The sequence below is a fragment of the Lycorma delicatula genome, chromosome 1, assembly GCF_047948215.1.
Source record: "Lycorma delicatula isolate Av1 chromosome 1, ASM4794821v1, whole genome shotgun sequence".
Taxonomy (NCBI): domain Eukaryota; kingdom Metazoa; phylum Arthropoda; class Insecta; order Hemiptera; family Fulgoridae; genus Lycorma; species Lycorma delicatula.
Genome location: NC_134455.1, coordinates 271,515,461 through 271,530,868, shown reverse-complemented (window position 1 = coordinate 271,530,868; position 15,408 = coordinate 271,515,461). Strand labels below are relative to the sequence as shown.

The window sequence follows — 15,408 nt, the reverse complement described above, 5'->3', positions numbered from 1 at the left end:
TACATATCCCCCTCATTCATCCTCCGAAGTATTATCTAAACGGTAGTTAAATCATCCGAAAAATATGTACCGCATTAGGTAAGGAGTAAGTGATTAATTACATTACCTAAATTGCTGTTTAGACGCTACGATACGGAAAAGGAAATACAAAACCCTGTGATTTCAAATTTCTGGTCGTTTATATAGTTAACCAACTTTTCTGCGCAATTCCAACTTCTTTTCTCCTTGTATTTATCGAGATTAGTACTACCTGATATGTTTGGAATTATTTAAAAAAACACATCTTGTTTTGCAGTTAACGACACCTAATTTCGTTAGTTTAAGTTTTCGTAGGTTAATTCTGTCGACCCACCGGGCTGGTATAGCGGTGAACGCGTTTTCCCAAATCAGCTGATTTTGAAGTCGAGAGTTCTAAAGTTCAAATCCTAGTACAGGCAATTACTTTTATACGGATTTGAATATTACATCGTGGACACCGGTGTTCTTTGGTGGTTGGGTTTCGATTAACCACACATATCAGAAATGGTCGACCTGAGACTGCACAAGACTACCTCATTTACCCTCATAAATATCATCCTCAATCATCCTCTGAAGTTATCTTGACGGTGGTTCCGGAGGCTAAACACAAAAAAAGGTTAATTCTGTCGCTGTTGCGAACCGCTAGCGTTTCATTTCAGACTGCTTCTAAACTGCATTAAGTAAGTTTATTTGCATAAACGCTTAGAAGTGCAACGTTCATTGACTACGGGAGGAGACTTGAGTGATGCACAAACCAAAGCGTCACAATTTTATGGCTATAAACATATCTTCTTACACATGTCCCGCTATAAACATGCAGAGTCCAGTTAAATTCCGTTCACTTGTTAATCAGTAGCAGTTAGGTGGAGTCGACGAACGAAATGCAACGATATCATTTTTGCCGATTTTAAAAAAGGGCAAAGCGTGGAATATCAGCACTTTGGTTTCCCCTCGATCCAACAAATTCAGTATGTAACTCCCTGTCAAAAATAATTCTCCCTCAGCCATGTTGTGAAACCCCCAAACACGTGTACACAAGTAGCTACATAAACCAAGACGAACTTAAATTTTGCATTTAAATATAGACACAAAGGCGTTAAAAAGTTTGTAGTAAACGTGTGTAACGTGTTAAATTCAGAATCGATAACGTTCGATCGCACACGTCACCCGCTACGAGCGAAACTCATGAGAAATCGAAATTCGAACCTTTCCACACCTCCGCACTCACCGGATACAGTGACCGGCAATCTTCACTTCTTCCCGAACTTATAAAGAAGCCTTAATGTTAATGATATCAACTTCACAAAAGATGATAATGGAGGGATGCAGTGAGGTTATGGAGGATCGAGGAAAGACCGGCTGAATTCTTCATTAACGGGGTAATAAAAGTACTTTAAAAACGACATGCAGTCAATACAGGACCATCATATTTTATTTGTGTACACTGCGATGTCGGCTGATTACTTCCCTGAAAGGTGGATAGGTGGCGCAGGACCAATATCCTGGCTCACAAGATCACCTATAAGTTCTATCTTTAGAATCATCTGAAAAATATGGTTTAAAATAACCTGGCTTCAGCGTATTCGTCATCAAAGAAGTGAAGTTTTTCAATATTATCAAAGCTACATCAGGGATTTTGAAAGCGAGACTTAAGTCGTCGGCTACTGCAGTGTACTGCCATCGATGAAGCAGTAATAATTATTCGAGCAATCGATCTAGAAAAACTGAAAGTAAAACTAATATACAATTATTTACACATCTATTTAATGTTTATATTGTTTAAAATTCTGTTCAAATTTAAATAAATTGTTGTTCATTGTAATCAATGTAGAATTTATTAAGTCCAATTGTTTACATATAAACAAAAACCGACAATATGAACCGCATTCAAGGTCTTCAAAATTCATTAATTTAACGACACTAGAGATAAAATTCGGCTGAAAGTTATGTCAACTTTCTTCAACAATCATATTTGTCGATCATTTTAAAAAATATGATGTCATTTGTTTATAAGGATTTACATTTTAGCTGATGAAGGGTATTTTCATAGACTAAAGACTACAGAAATATAAAAGACTGAAAACTGATGTAGCCACCAGTTTGAATTTTGTAAACGCGTTTATATCGTAATCTTTTATTTATTAGAAAAAGGTGAACACATGTGTACCAAATACAGTAAAATCTCGTTAACCCGACCTTAATGGGGTTTGAGGTTGTCCGGATTACCTAAATCCGGATTAACACAAATATTTTTAAGAATTACGGGTTTAAAATAGAAAACTAAAATTTTATTGTAAAATACACTTATTTATTGCCGTTTAGAATATAATACAGTAGTTTAATTATTTAGTTACAGTATTAGATATTTTTATTTGTTTGACTTTAGAGAATGTGTACCCATTAAGTGTTCAGAATGTAAACAAAAATAAAATTACAGCATACAGTACTCTACCCGTAAAAATTTGGTAAAGAACAAATGTTTAAATAAATGAATTACTCTATGAAAAAAAAAGAACAAAGAACTTTTGATCACTCGCATATTTTCTGCTGAAATTAGTTTTTATGCAAATCATTTGAAGAACACGGCTCAGGTTCGGGACCATGAGATGTACAATAAGCAGATTTAATTCCAGAAGGCATTTTGAAAAAACTGCTTATTTTTTTCTGTACGAAACACTTAACATTCACTTCATTCAAAACCAAAAGTCGAAGATGTGGCAAGTGTTCGTAATACGCAGAAATTTCTTTATTTTTACTTTTCCATGAAGTCAATCACATAAATTTACGTACGAAATACGATTTTATTATTACGACTGCTGTATTTATAATTATTTTCCTACTGCACTTGAGTTCATGTATTTTTCTAAAACCATGGTCTTTATTGCATTAGTAGATGTTTAAAACCTTCATAAAAAGAAAAACCCTACTAAAGGGCATTTGTATGTGTGTCTGTGTCCCTTAGTTTAGAGGCACCGGAATGACGATCACTAGCGGAAAATCCCGATTCGTTAATACATATCGCGTGGTGAAGCGTATACTTGTTATATTATTATATATTTATTACTTGTACTTGTTATTATTTATACTTGTAATATATATCTATTCCTTTAATATATATATATATATATATATATATATATATATATGCGAAACTTAAAAAATTTTTTTTATTTATGCGATTGTTTTTCTTCATAAAATAATGAACTGTAATCAAAAAGTAATTACTCAAATTAACCACGATACAACTGGAAAACTGTTTCTTTTGACCATCCTTCATCATCCTTTTCTGGTTTCATTTAATTTTCATATTCATTATTCATCGAATATTCATTTTAATTTAAAAAAAGGAACTGCTTACACTTTTTTTATTATTAAACGATGTTTTAATTCACGTTATAAATCAATTTTTCTATTATTATCTAACATCGAATTTTTATTAATTTTACATATACAGATCTATTTGGATCTCTTTACAGAGGTACTCTGACTGAATTACGTGTAGTTTTACTTTTAAGGGAATTTTTATTCTAATATCGTTAAATATCATCTTTTCTTTAAGAAGCAATATTTTTTTTTTTTTGTTATAAAGCGTTGTTTTTATTAAATGTATGAAATCAGAAATACTAATTACATTGATCAACAATGACTTTGTTAAATGAGAGTGAATAAACAAATTCTTATAGTATTTTTCATGCTGATTACAAATATAAAATCAGAATTCTTCTATCAGGCCTTAGTCTTTTTGTAACTACCATTCTTATTTTCAGCAAGTATCATGCATGAACTCCATAAGCATAGCATTTTGTGAACGTATCTTACCACATAGCCAACAGCTTCCAATTCCAGTAAGACGAGAAACATGGAACTTGGATGAAGACGAAAATGCCGAATCTTGTGCTGACTTATCAGGCGATGAGGAAAGAGATGCAGACATTTTAAAAATATATACACTGAAGCACATTTAAATAATTAAACGATCTGGTTCGCGATTTAAATTTATTAAAGAATCAAGCATAAATACTGGCATCAAGACTGAAAGGGTGGCATCTTTTACAACCAAACATTAAAATAAATGCTTTCCGTGATAGACAGTCAAAATTTGAACATTTCTTCTCTCCGTACGAAAACTTAGTATACTGTAATATGTGGACTCTTTACTGGAAGCTTTGGGACATATGCACCATGCTGATTAATTGACTCTTCAAAACTTAATTACCCATCAATACCATTAGCGTACGCTGTTCACATGAAGGAGTCTTTATGAAAATATGAAACTTGTATTGGGCAGGATTCTCAGCATGAGAAATACTTAAGGTATATTTGTGGAGATCTGAAAATAATAGCGCTTTTAATTGTCCTACAACTTGGATACACTAAGTACTGTCGCTTTTTGTGCAAGTGGGACAGCAGGGATAGGAAAAACCATTACAGAAAAAGAGGAGTGCCCAAAGAGACAGGTACTGACTGTAGGAAAGAAGAATGTTGTTAGTCAGGTATAAGTAAAACCAGAAAAGATTTATCTTCCGCCACTACAAATTAAGCTAGGTTTATTAAAAAATTTTGATTAAAGCAATTATGTAGTTTCACTTTCTAAAAAAACAAATTCTTTAACATAAGCGATGCTAAAATAAAGGAAGGTATATTTTTGGACTACAAATAATAAAACTAATGAGTGATCCGGCGTTTGAATGACTTTCAGGCTGCTGCATGGAAATCATTTCAAAATGTGGTAAACAACTTCCTTGGAAACAATGCCATTAAGTACAGAGAATCTGTGAGCGAACTCCTTCAAAACTACATAGAACTTGGGTGTAAAACGTCACTCAAAATCCATTTCTTACATTCACATTTGGATTTTTTCCCTAACAATCTCGGCACTATCAGTGATGAACATGAACGCTTTCACACTATCTACAATGGAAACACGATACCAGGGAAAATGGAACCCAAAAATGTTGGAAGACTACTGTTGGAATCTAAAGAGGGATCTAATTACAGCAAATTAAAGCAGAAGATCCAAAAGAACAGATTTTAGATGAGTATAAAGTGCATGTAATGTATTGTCATATTATGTCCACCGTATATTTTTTGTTTCAAAAGAAATTTCAATTACAAAAACTGAACCCGATAGAAAAAATGTATTAACATATATGAGATCAGCATAAAAAATACTATAAGAATCAGTCATTCACTCTCATTTAAAAAAAAAAAATTAAATTTTGTTGACCAGTGTTATTATCTCCGAAATTAATCAGAAGCAGTTGCTTAAAAAATGACCAATAACCGAAGATCGATGATAATAATTGTCCACAACTGAGCAATAAGAACCAGTAAAGTGTATTTTAGTTCTTGGGATGAAGAGGTAATCAATTTTGGACACCTAATAATCCCATTCCGAGACCCCGCCCGCCCGCCAGGACAACCCACCCGGAGGGCCTAGGCTGCGGAGGGCGTGCCGTAGACACGCCAGGAGAAGCTAATTATTAACTAATTCTTCAAAAACATTAAGATAATTAAATTAAGAGTTTTTTAAATGTTATTATTTTGTTCATGTTATCGCTGATATAATTTAAAAAATAATATTATACAGTACATTATTAAAAAATTAATAAATTTACTGTAAAACTCACATTAACATCGCAATTATCTGCACTTAATCAAATCATTTTTATTTTATCCGTAAAACAGATGTATGAACAAATAAACAAACGTCAACGAACAAAGTTTTGTTAGATACCGCGGCATATTGGTGCCCAACTCACAAAATTGTAAATAATAGATGCAAAATTACGGTTATGTGATGTAGTAAATTTAATTAGCAATTTTATTTTATTTTAATTATTTAGCAATTTAATTCGGCAGACGATAAATAACAAGGAACATCCATTTATTTTTTTAAGTAGCAAAATATATTTTAAAAAGCTTTAGTAAACGTTCTTTTAATAAAACTGCATCTAAAATACTGCGATCTAACACATTTAAAAATTTCACTTTAAGATAAAATTACAGTTAACAGAAAAAAGAGGAAAAAATCCAAGTATTAAAATTCATTTTTTGTTTATTTTGGTAAGCAAAATCTAAAAATTTATTTATACACCTGTATAAATACGAAAAAATTATTTTAAAAAATTTAATTAAATTTAGTGTAACATGATGTAGAACGAATGCTTAATCGGTACATGTAAAAGTACATGAACACAGATAGATTCAAGAATTAAAACGATAACACAACGACGACGTGCACGGCATCAATCATTAAATGGCAGTCAACAGCTAGGAAGTGAGGGTCAAGGACCGGGTCCGTGAGCGAGTTTGAATCGCAGGACGGTATACAAAGACTGCATCGATTCCACGAGGCAAAAAACGTTTGCCAGGAAACGTAGTTTCTCTGTAAAAAAAAAACTGAAAAACCTGGGAGTTCCAGAAACAACATTTACGGTATGGATTCTAAAAATATGTTACGGAAATTAAAAATACCGCTTTATTACAAATCAATCGATGAGTTTAGGTATTTTACGCATTCAAATTAAAAAAAAAAACAAGTAAATTAAAATAATAATAGTAATTTTATTCGTTTAATTCGTTTGTATAAAATATTTTTATCAATATTCAATCTGGTAGTACTCAGCCGCTCTAGAACAATTGATAAATTACGTCAGCTGCTATTGGAGAAGGGAAATTGGCGAGTAGCAATGGTGGGGAAGGTGAGATCCCCTCCAAAGCTCTATTGTCATCATTAATTTACGTTGAAATAAATCTTGACAAATATCATCACTTTGTCGAATTCTAAGAAGTAATTTTTTTCTTTTACATTATATTTTTTCTAAAACGTTTCTCAGAAAATGTATGAATTTTCCGTAGTATATAATATAAACAATATTAGTTTTATAAGTGCTCTCTCTCTCACTCTCTCTCTCTCTACGTATATACTGCACAAAGTTATTTATTAAAAAATATTTTTTTAAAAAGACAAACTTTAATTTATTATTTTACATATAGCTTTCTATAATATAATTAATACAAGACAGCTTTCAACGAACCAAGTTCAAGACTAATATAAACAAAACAATGTTAGATGTACATTCTACCAGAATGAGTACGATACTAAAGAAAAATTACATAAAGAACAAAGGCTTAAACATAACATTTCTTAGAAAAACTGCTATACTGTAATAACGCTTACATACTATATTGTACTCCTTCCCCAAATAAAACATACGGGGGCTGCTGATTAGCAGGCTCAGGTGGTCTTTGTTTAAATATTTTACGATGCATTACATAAACAATAATAATTACTAAAATTAAATACAATAACAAAATCCAAATAGATATTTGATTAGTAGTAATTTTTTTTTTTTCTAACAGGTGACAAATTATTCAAATTAATTTGATCTAAATTTAATTTTTTTAAGTTTACAGAAAAATCTTCGCGTTGAGCCTTATCAAACTTTTTATTAACGTCTAAAAATTTTGGATGCCCGCGACTTTCACCTGCACATTGTAGCGGATTATTTTTGTATGTAATTTTACTATTATTAAGATTAATAAGATATAATCCTTGAAGCGTTTTAATTATTGTTTCCATTAAAATTTACAATGTTTATTTTTTCCTTTTGCGGCAGTACGGCCAAAAAAATATTTCATTTCTGGTATCTACTTAATCAAATTTCCATTAACTTCTAAAGATACATATTTACAATCATTTGTATAGCATTGAAGGGCTTAGATAGTAAATTAACATTTAACATTTTTGAATTCTCTGATTCTACGAGTAATTTTTGTAGTAACAAATATTTCACTTTTGGGGTAATTGTAATATATTCTATATCTTTTTGTTGGAACAGAAATCAATTTATGCAAATTATAGTCTATTTGCTATGGAACTGGCAATTTAAGTAAATATATATTATATCCTTAGAACTAATCTTACAACTTTTAACAAAATTTCAAATTCTCTAAGATTAGTTCAATGACAATTGATTTACATTATATTTGGAAACCTTTTCTATTTCATTGAATAATTTTCTAGTTGTAATACTAGGGTGCAGCGTTCTAGTTTACGAAATGTTAACAAATTCACAACATCTTAAACTAAGCTTAAAATAATATTATTTAATACATTTAACCTATTAAGAAAATCTAATTCAATAAAATTATTCACATTCTTATTCATAACTAACAATTTATTACTAAATTCTTTAAAATTATCTTCAATTATATTAAATTCATTAACAGAGTATCGATTATTAATTTGACCTAATGATGTCACCTTGTTTAAACTTTATTTGTTCAAATAATTTTTCATATTTTCTCCGTCATATAAATTACCGGTAAAGAATTTAGCAATCGAACCGAGGCCATTAACAATTCCAATTTTATTTCTTATTTCACTACTTAACAAAACCACTTCTAATTTTTCATTTATTAACATTTTCGTATGATTAATAAATTTAAAATGATTACTTTACATCTCTAGACTTATGACTATTGTCAGTTACATCTTTTTTTACTTACATTATTAAAACAATTAATTCAATACATTTTCATAAATATTATTCAAATTTTCTATATGATTAAATACTTAACTATAATAATGAATGAATGTATAGTAAAAGGCTTCTAATTTCGCTAAAACTAATTTTATCGAGACTATTCATTAGTTAACAGTTAACTCTTATTTCGGCTGCTCCGGGATGAATTCCTTAGAGGAACAGCAAGAACCTGCAATCTTTTTTTCTGCATTTGTTTAATCTTTCGAGATCGAAAGATTATTTTCCTTTTTTATTATTATTATTATTATTATTATTAATTATCGGTACACATTTATAATTACTTAACGGTTCAACTAAAATCGGTTAGCTAAATATTAATTTCTTGTTTACTAACGTGGTATTTATTACTGTACAATAAATAAGCTTCACTGTCATTGACATCAATTGATTATACATTGCGGTATTCAAGTCTATTTATATTTTTATAACGAAATACGCCTTCATCGTTTTTTACGTTTCCTACATGATATTTATTATTTTGTATTTTGCCTGCACTATGTAACTTGTTATTTTTTAACAGATGTACTCTTTACACATTTCCTGACTTGTATTAAAATAATATAAATGCAATACTATATTTCTACACGTTAATTCATTATTCATAAATTCTACGCTAATTTCTATTTCTTTCAAATTGTCTAATCGTAGTAGCAAATCAAACTTTTTATGAAAATTAACAAATAATATTAACGAAATTAAAGTACAAAATTCGTTTTTCGACGTACCATATGCCGGTATTACTTCGAAAGGTACTTTACTTGACATTCCTTAAAATATTAAAAACTAATCGTTTTTTTACAAAAGATCTGGTACTTCCAGTATCAATAAATAATCTAAAATCTAGTTCACGGATCGATGATATATGACAGTTCTTTAATTTTTGAATGCAAATTCATAACTGAAAAACGGTTCCTAAATTCGTTTACCCTAAAAAATTATCGGTTTCAAATTCTTCAACTGTTTGTACTCATGGATGTTTCTTCGGTCCGTTTAAACTGCGGTCTCTGGTTAGGGGTTGGGATTTTGAAGGATGGTCGTTGAGCAAAATTTGGCTGCATATGACTAAACTGAAATCTTACAAAGGACTGGGATTTCTGTAAGATAATCTCTAAGGTACCGGTCCTGAATTTACTGAAAGGTAATTTTGGTTTGGGCTGAACTGTTGCGGAATTCCGATCGGTTAAACATAATATTATTTTGGTTTTTGTTAGGAGCAGTTTTCCTTCTGATTATTATTATTACTATTAGAATTAAATTTACTTATTTTAAATCGAAAATCATTCGTTAACAAACTTAAAGCTTCTACTAGTGAACTGGAATATTTAGTACGCATAAATGAGCTTAACGGATCCTGCAATCCTCTTAACAAAATTCTAAAATCCATTGTGGGTTCTCTAATCGTAAATTTAATAATCTTTGGTTCATTTCATAAAAATTAAAAGATGTTTTGTTCGTTTCTTGTTTTAACTCTGCAATTTCCAAGTTTAATGTAAAACAATCACGTTTATCTAAATAACCATTCAATAACACTCGCTTAAAATCGACCCAGTTTAACTATTTGAACTAACTAAATCTAAAGCAGGCAATTTTATTTTCGAAGAAATAGTTGAAAACAAATATTCATTTTGAAAATCATATTGATTATCAATACAGACATTTACCACAAGTTTGTAACATAAAGTAATGAATCTATTTAGTAAAGTTCTATCGCCCGAAAATTCAGGAATAGTATCCAAATATTCTTTTTTTAATACTGGTGTCATCATTTTGTCTAACTACGATTTACTTTACACAAATATTAAATTTATATTACTGAATATAATTTTCTACTTACAGTAAGGCTATTATTTTGTATAACATGACCTGATATGATGTCGAAAACTATTTTATTAATTTTATTTTTTGTCGATTTAACTTTTCGCTTTTAAATAAACTTACTTAGAATATATAACACAATATAGAAATTAATGTTTTTGAATAATATCCACTTATTCACTACGCTCCTAAGAATAATATTCTACTATTCCGGTTATGTTATGTCTTCATGAACGGTGGAAACTGAAGAAGAATTATGTTCCTTAATCCTGCTTGAAGACGTCTTATTGACTGCGCTAATTAATTCGTAATAAATAATTTTTTTTTTTTTAAATCATCTTACTTTATTACAGGTATTCTTTCTATAATAAAATGAGTGCAAGTCTTGTATCAGATACACCTTCCAGCAAACCAAGTTCAAGAATTTAATATAAACGATGTTAGTAGTGAATTCTAACAGAGTACGAGACTAAAGAAAAATTACACAAAGAACAAAATCTTCAACAAAATAACATTTCTTAAAATAACTGCTATCCTAGAAAAAGATATCGGTAATTTAAATTTACATGTGCTAAATATTATACTCTTAACATAATATATATACATACAACACACACCTTAAGTTGTAAGAGTTTACTATTTGGCTGGCGTCAGGTTCCGGTTTTATCTCTTCTATAATAGCGACAACTGTGTTTTTTTAACAACCGTTCGACACCGTCTCAAACAAAAATGTTTGTCATGAAATATCAAACTTGACTTGCTTCAACAAACACCTTTGGACCCGCGTCATAAAAAAAGTACGGTGAAACAGGTTAAACAAAAAATGTTATAATACTAGCTTTCCAGAGGGAACGTGAAGTTTTAATGATAACGTTTTGTAGGGACTACACGTTATTCCTAAAAGGTTGTTCGCTGTCAGGTCAGAGAAACGAATTAAACCGGCATGAAATCCTATGCGGGGAAGAGTATCCATTATACAATATTTTCTCGATTCGATACTGATTAATTTTTACTATTTTTAACTGATAACCGATAAGTCACTATCGACGCAAATTAACAGCTAAAATTGATTTGTTAAGAGTTGTTTTCAATGACTTTACAAACGCTGGTGAAAGTATACAGCTGCCGAAGGAAATGCTGTAAAATACCTAACTTTTTAGAATTTTTTGAAGCTACCTCATACACTCCACAACTACCTCTCTCTCTTCCCCCCTCTCACTACAAACATATATATGTATACACACATACACTCGGTACACGCACAAAACGATTAATCATGTATGTTGATTGTCTTTAATATTAAATAAAAATTCAGAAATAATAATTATTATCAATACCGGGAGAAGGACTTCACAACTTTAAAAGCGTATAAGAATTTATTTAGATAAAGATTCGGTTGAGGGCTCATTTTTAAGCAAAACATATCTAGTTTTGACTCGCGTAGTTCATTAGTATCGAATTCGGCCACCAGTGTTGTTAAAAATGGATAAATTTGCTGTTGCGGAACACGCTCGCTGTGCATTTTGGTTTCACGATTTACAGTCAACAAATGCAGTTCAACGTAATATTCGTAGAGAGTGTAGTAGGGAGCCTCCTATCAGGCAGGCATACAATTTACTGTTAGCACCAATCCTTCGTTGAGACAAGTTGTTCTGTTAAACATACAAAATCACCAAGACGCCCACGCGTCCCTAAAGCTGTTGTGGAACAAGTCAGAGAAAGCTTTGCAACTAGTGAAAATCAGCTCGACTTGCGTCACGTGAGACTGATATTTTACAAACGACTATTCGGAGCGTATTACGTAAACGATTGCACTTGAAGCCGTACTAACTATGTGTTGAAATCACGGTTCAACAAATTAAAGATGACGGCAAGCGTATTACGTAAACGATTGCACTTGAAGCCGTACTAACTATGTGTTGAAATCACGGTTCAACAAATTAAAGATGACGGCAAAGTTGCTCGGCTGCAATTTTGTGTGGAAATTACGAGTAGAAATCCAGACAATACATTTTTAGAAAACGTAATTTTTACGGATTAGTCAACGTTTAACATCAGTAGCAAGGTCAATGTTTTTTGTTCCCTCAGCAAAAAAAGACTGTACAGTCCGTTCTTCTTCCAAGAGGCAAACCGTAAACGACAACTTTTACGTGGAAAAAATTTCTAATTTTGTAATTCCTCAGTTAGACGATTATGACCAAGATAGACGCCATTACTATTAGCAAGACGGGGCACCACCTCACTCACTAACGCCTAAAAACCCGATATTTTCTTGATATTCGATTTCCAGTTCGGTAGACTGGTCATGATGACCCAACTGCATGTGGCCACCTGGCTCCCCAGATATGACCCCGCCACATTTTTTCTCGTGAGGTTTCATTAAAGATCGAGTTTATATATCATCTTTGCCTGCAGATCTTGTTGTGCTAAGACTTCGTATTAACGCCGCAGCTGCAGAAGTAACGCCCGACTTGCTGGCTGCAGTCTGCAATGGAAATCGACTTCAGGAAAGATGTATGTCGCATTCCAAATGAAAGCCATATCAAACCAAAGTGAATAATGAGTGAAAAACTTGATGTGTTTCTTTATGAAATGAGACCTCATCCGAATTTGTAAATTATCTGAATAAATTTTTACACGATTCTAAAATTAAAAAGTCTTTTTTTAAATGACCCGGTATTTAATTCTTCTAGCATTCCATTACATCATTGCATTACTTTGTAATTTCAAAAAACATAATTTTTAATTCTATTTCCTTATTTTAAAACTGATTAACTTAATACATTTTTCAAATATTGGTTTTTTAAACCAAATTTTATCGAAATTAGTACAAACGCTGTTTGAATTAATCTGTAATTTATTTTAGCTAATATATATGAATCGATCTGAAGTGGAAGGAACTACATCAAATTTATTTATTTTTTTTTTTTTTTTTTTTTTTTTTTTTTTATAGCGGAGTTTGGTTATACAACTCAAGCTTCATCAAACTGTGGAGTAAAGAATCATGTCTGCTTTGTAGTTGGATTAGAAATGCCTTGTAACATTTTTCAAACCGAAAAGAGCGGTAACAAGTCGGTGACTTGCTTCCATTCTCCCCAGTACAATAATTTTGTACTTTTATGTTGGCAAGACACTCTACGACTGTGAGCAGTAGTTAACTACCCTATCAGCTGTGACTGTGTATGTTTGTTTATGAGTATTTCAGAGGTTATAGCGAAAGTTTTTTCCCAGTATTTTTCATAGTATTTTTATTCGGTTTATTGATTTTGTTAAATTTTTTACTAATTTTCAGAAGTGCAGTATTTTCATTTCTTACCTTACAACTACTTTTTTAGTAGTGTTTACTACTCTTTTTTTTTAGAAGTGCAGTATTTTCATTTCTTTACAAATTACAAAAGTGGGAAGAGTTAAAAAAAATTAACAACAGAAAACTTCAAAACGTATGAGCGTAAAGGAAGCAATTTTACATGGTTTACAGTACAAACGTTATTACACTTGTACAGAGGTTAGTGCTGAAGTTACTGGAAAAGAGTGTAATTGTCGTAATAAACGTTTCTTAAAACTTTACTTTAAAACGTTACTTAAAACTAAATGTTGATTCACGAAATTTTATTTTCACTGAATTTTTAAATCTAAGTAGCAAAGATTCACAAGATATACATTTACAGACTGATAGGCGCTATGGAAGTTAAATAAAGACGACCCACAAACGGAGATGGTACAAAAAAACTGCTTCTTTTAAATATTTTGTAGTTTATAATAACGGAATAAAGATAAATGTCTGCCAAAAAGCATTTATCAGTTTGCATGCTATATCAAAAGAAACGTGTTTATAAACTTCCTAAACTAGTGTTAGCTGGTAAAACTCCCAAAGATATGAGAGGAAAGAATTAGTCTGAAAATAAAATTTCTGAAGAAATTTTGACAATCATTGATGATCACATCCGTAGTTTTTCTACAAAAAAAAGTCACATTACACTGGCAAAGAAATAGCATACCTAGATGCACGTTTAAATATATTACAAACGCATGAATTGTTTGTGAAAAAACTTTCTAACCTAAACATCAATATGACTTTTACAGGAAATACTTCACTGAAAATTTTAATTTTCGATTTGGCCGACCACAGGTTGATGTGTGTAGCAAATGAGAAAAATTAAGTCTAAAATAAAAAATTTAACTCTATCTGAAAGTGCTAAAACAACAGTTAATGAGTTGTGTCTGTTTGCTGACTTACCCTGTTTTATAACAGGAATTATACGTTACCATGATTTTGTGCTAGTCTGGTAGCATCAGAGAGATTTCACAAAACAGATTACAAATTTCCTGAGCGTGATTCATATTTTCCCTGTGACAGGGATTTTGGTGTTTTTAAAAAGAAAATTCAAAGATCTGATCAAATTTACGTTCCAAACGATTATATGCAATGCAAAGGAAAATGTTGAAGTTATAGTTGTGGAAACTTCAGATATTCTAGATTGGCCGTATTATTTTAAAAAATGGTCCATTCTTTAGAAACCAGCTCAATTGATACGCCACGGCAACAGAAGCAAAGTGTGATGCCTACTCGTTTCAAACATTTTGAATTCTCTTCTGAAAACAAAGGAGTCATTGTTGGAATGACTCCTTTGTTTTCAGAAACCCTGCATTTATATATATATATATATATATATATATATATATATATATATATATATATATATATATAAATGCAGGGTTTATATATAAGAATGCGTTTGAACCCTGCATTTTTTGAACCCTGAACCGAAAAAAAATAAGATGAAAATTAGAGACGAGTAAAAATTTCGGCCTAATTTCAAACATTAAAAATGAACAGCCGCTTACAAGTTCAACATCATACAGAGTAGCATCATAGTTGAATGAAAAAGTATAACGTACTTAAAATCCTTCATACTGAATACACGGCCAGGTAATTGCAGTTTCTGTACGATCACTCGCTTTATACGCATGCGCCACCTATGCAGTTTTTCAAGCGCTGTCACACTTTCTCCTTACTTCGTCA

General features: G+C 31.1%; 1 protein-coding gene across 2 annotated transcripts in view; it reads right to left on the bottom strand.

Moving 5' to 3' along the window:
• The window catches only part of Utx (Utx histone demethylase), a 291,681-nt gene that overhangs the window by 126,371 nt on the left and 149,902 nt on the right, over positions 1–15,408 (bottom strand). The gene's annotated exons all lie outside the window — the stretch shown is intronic.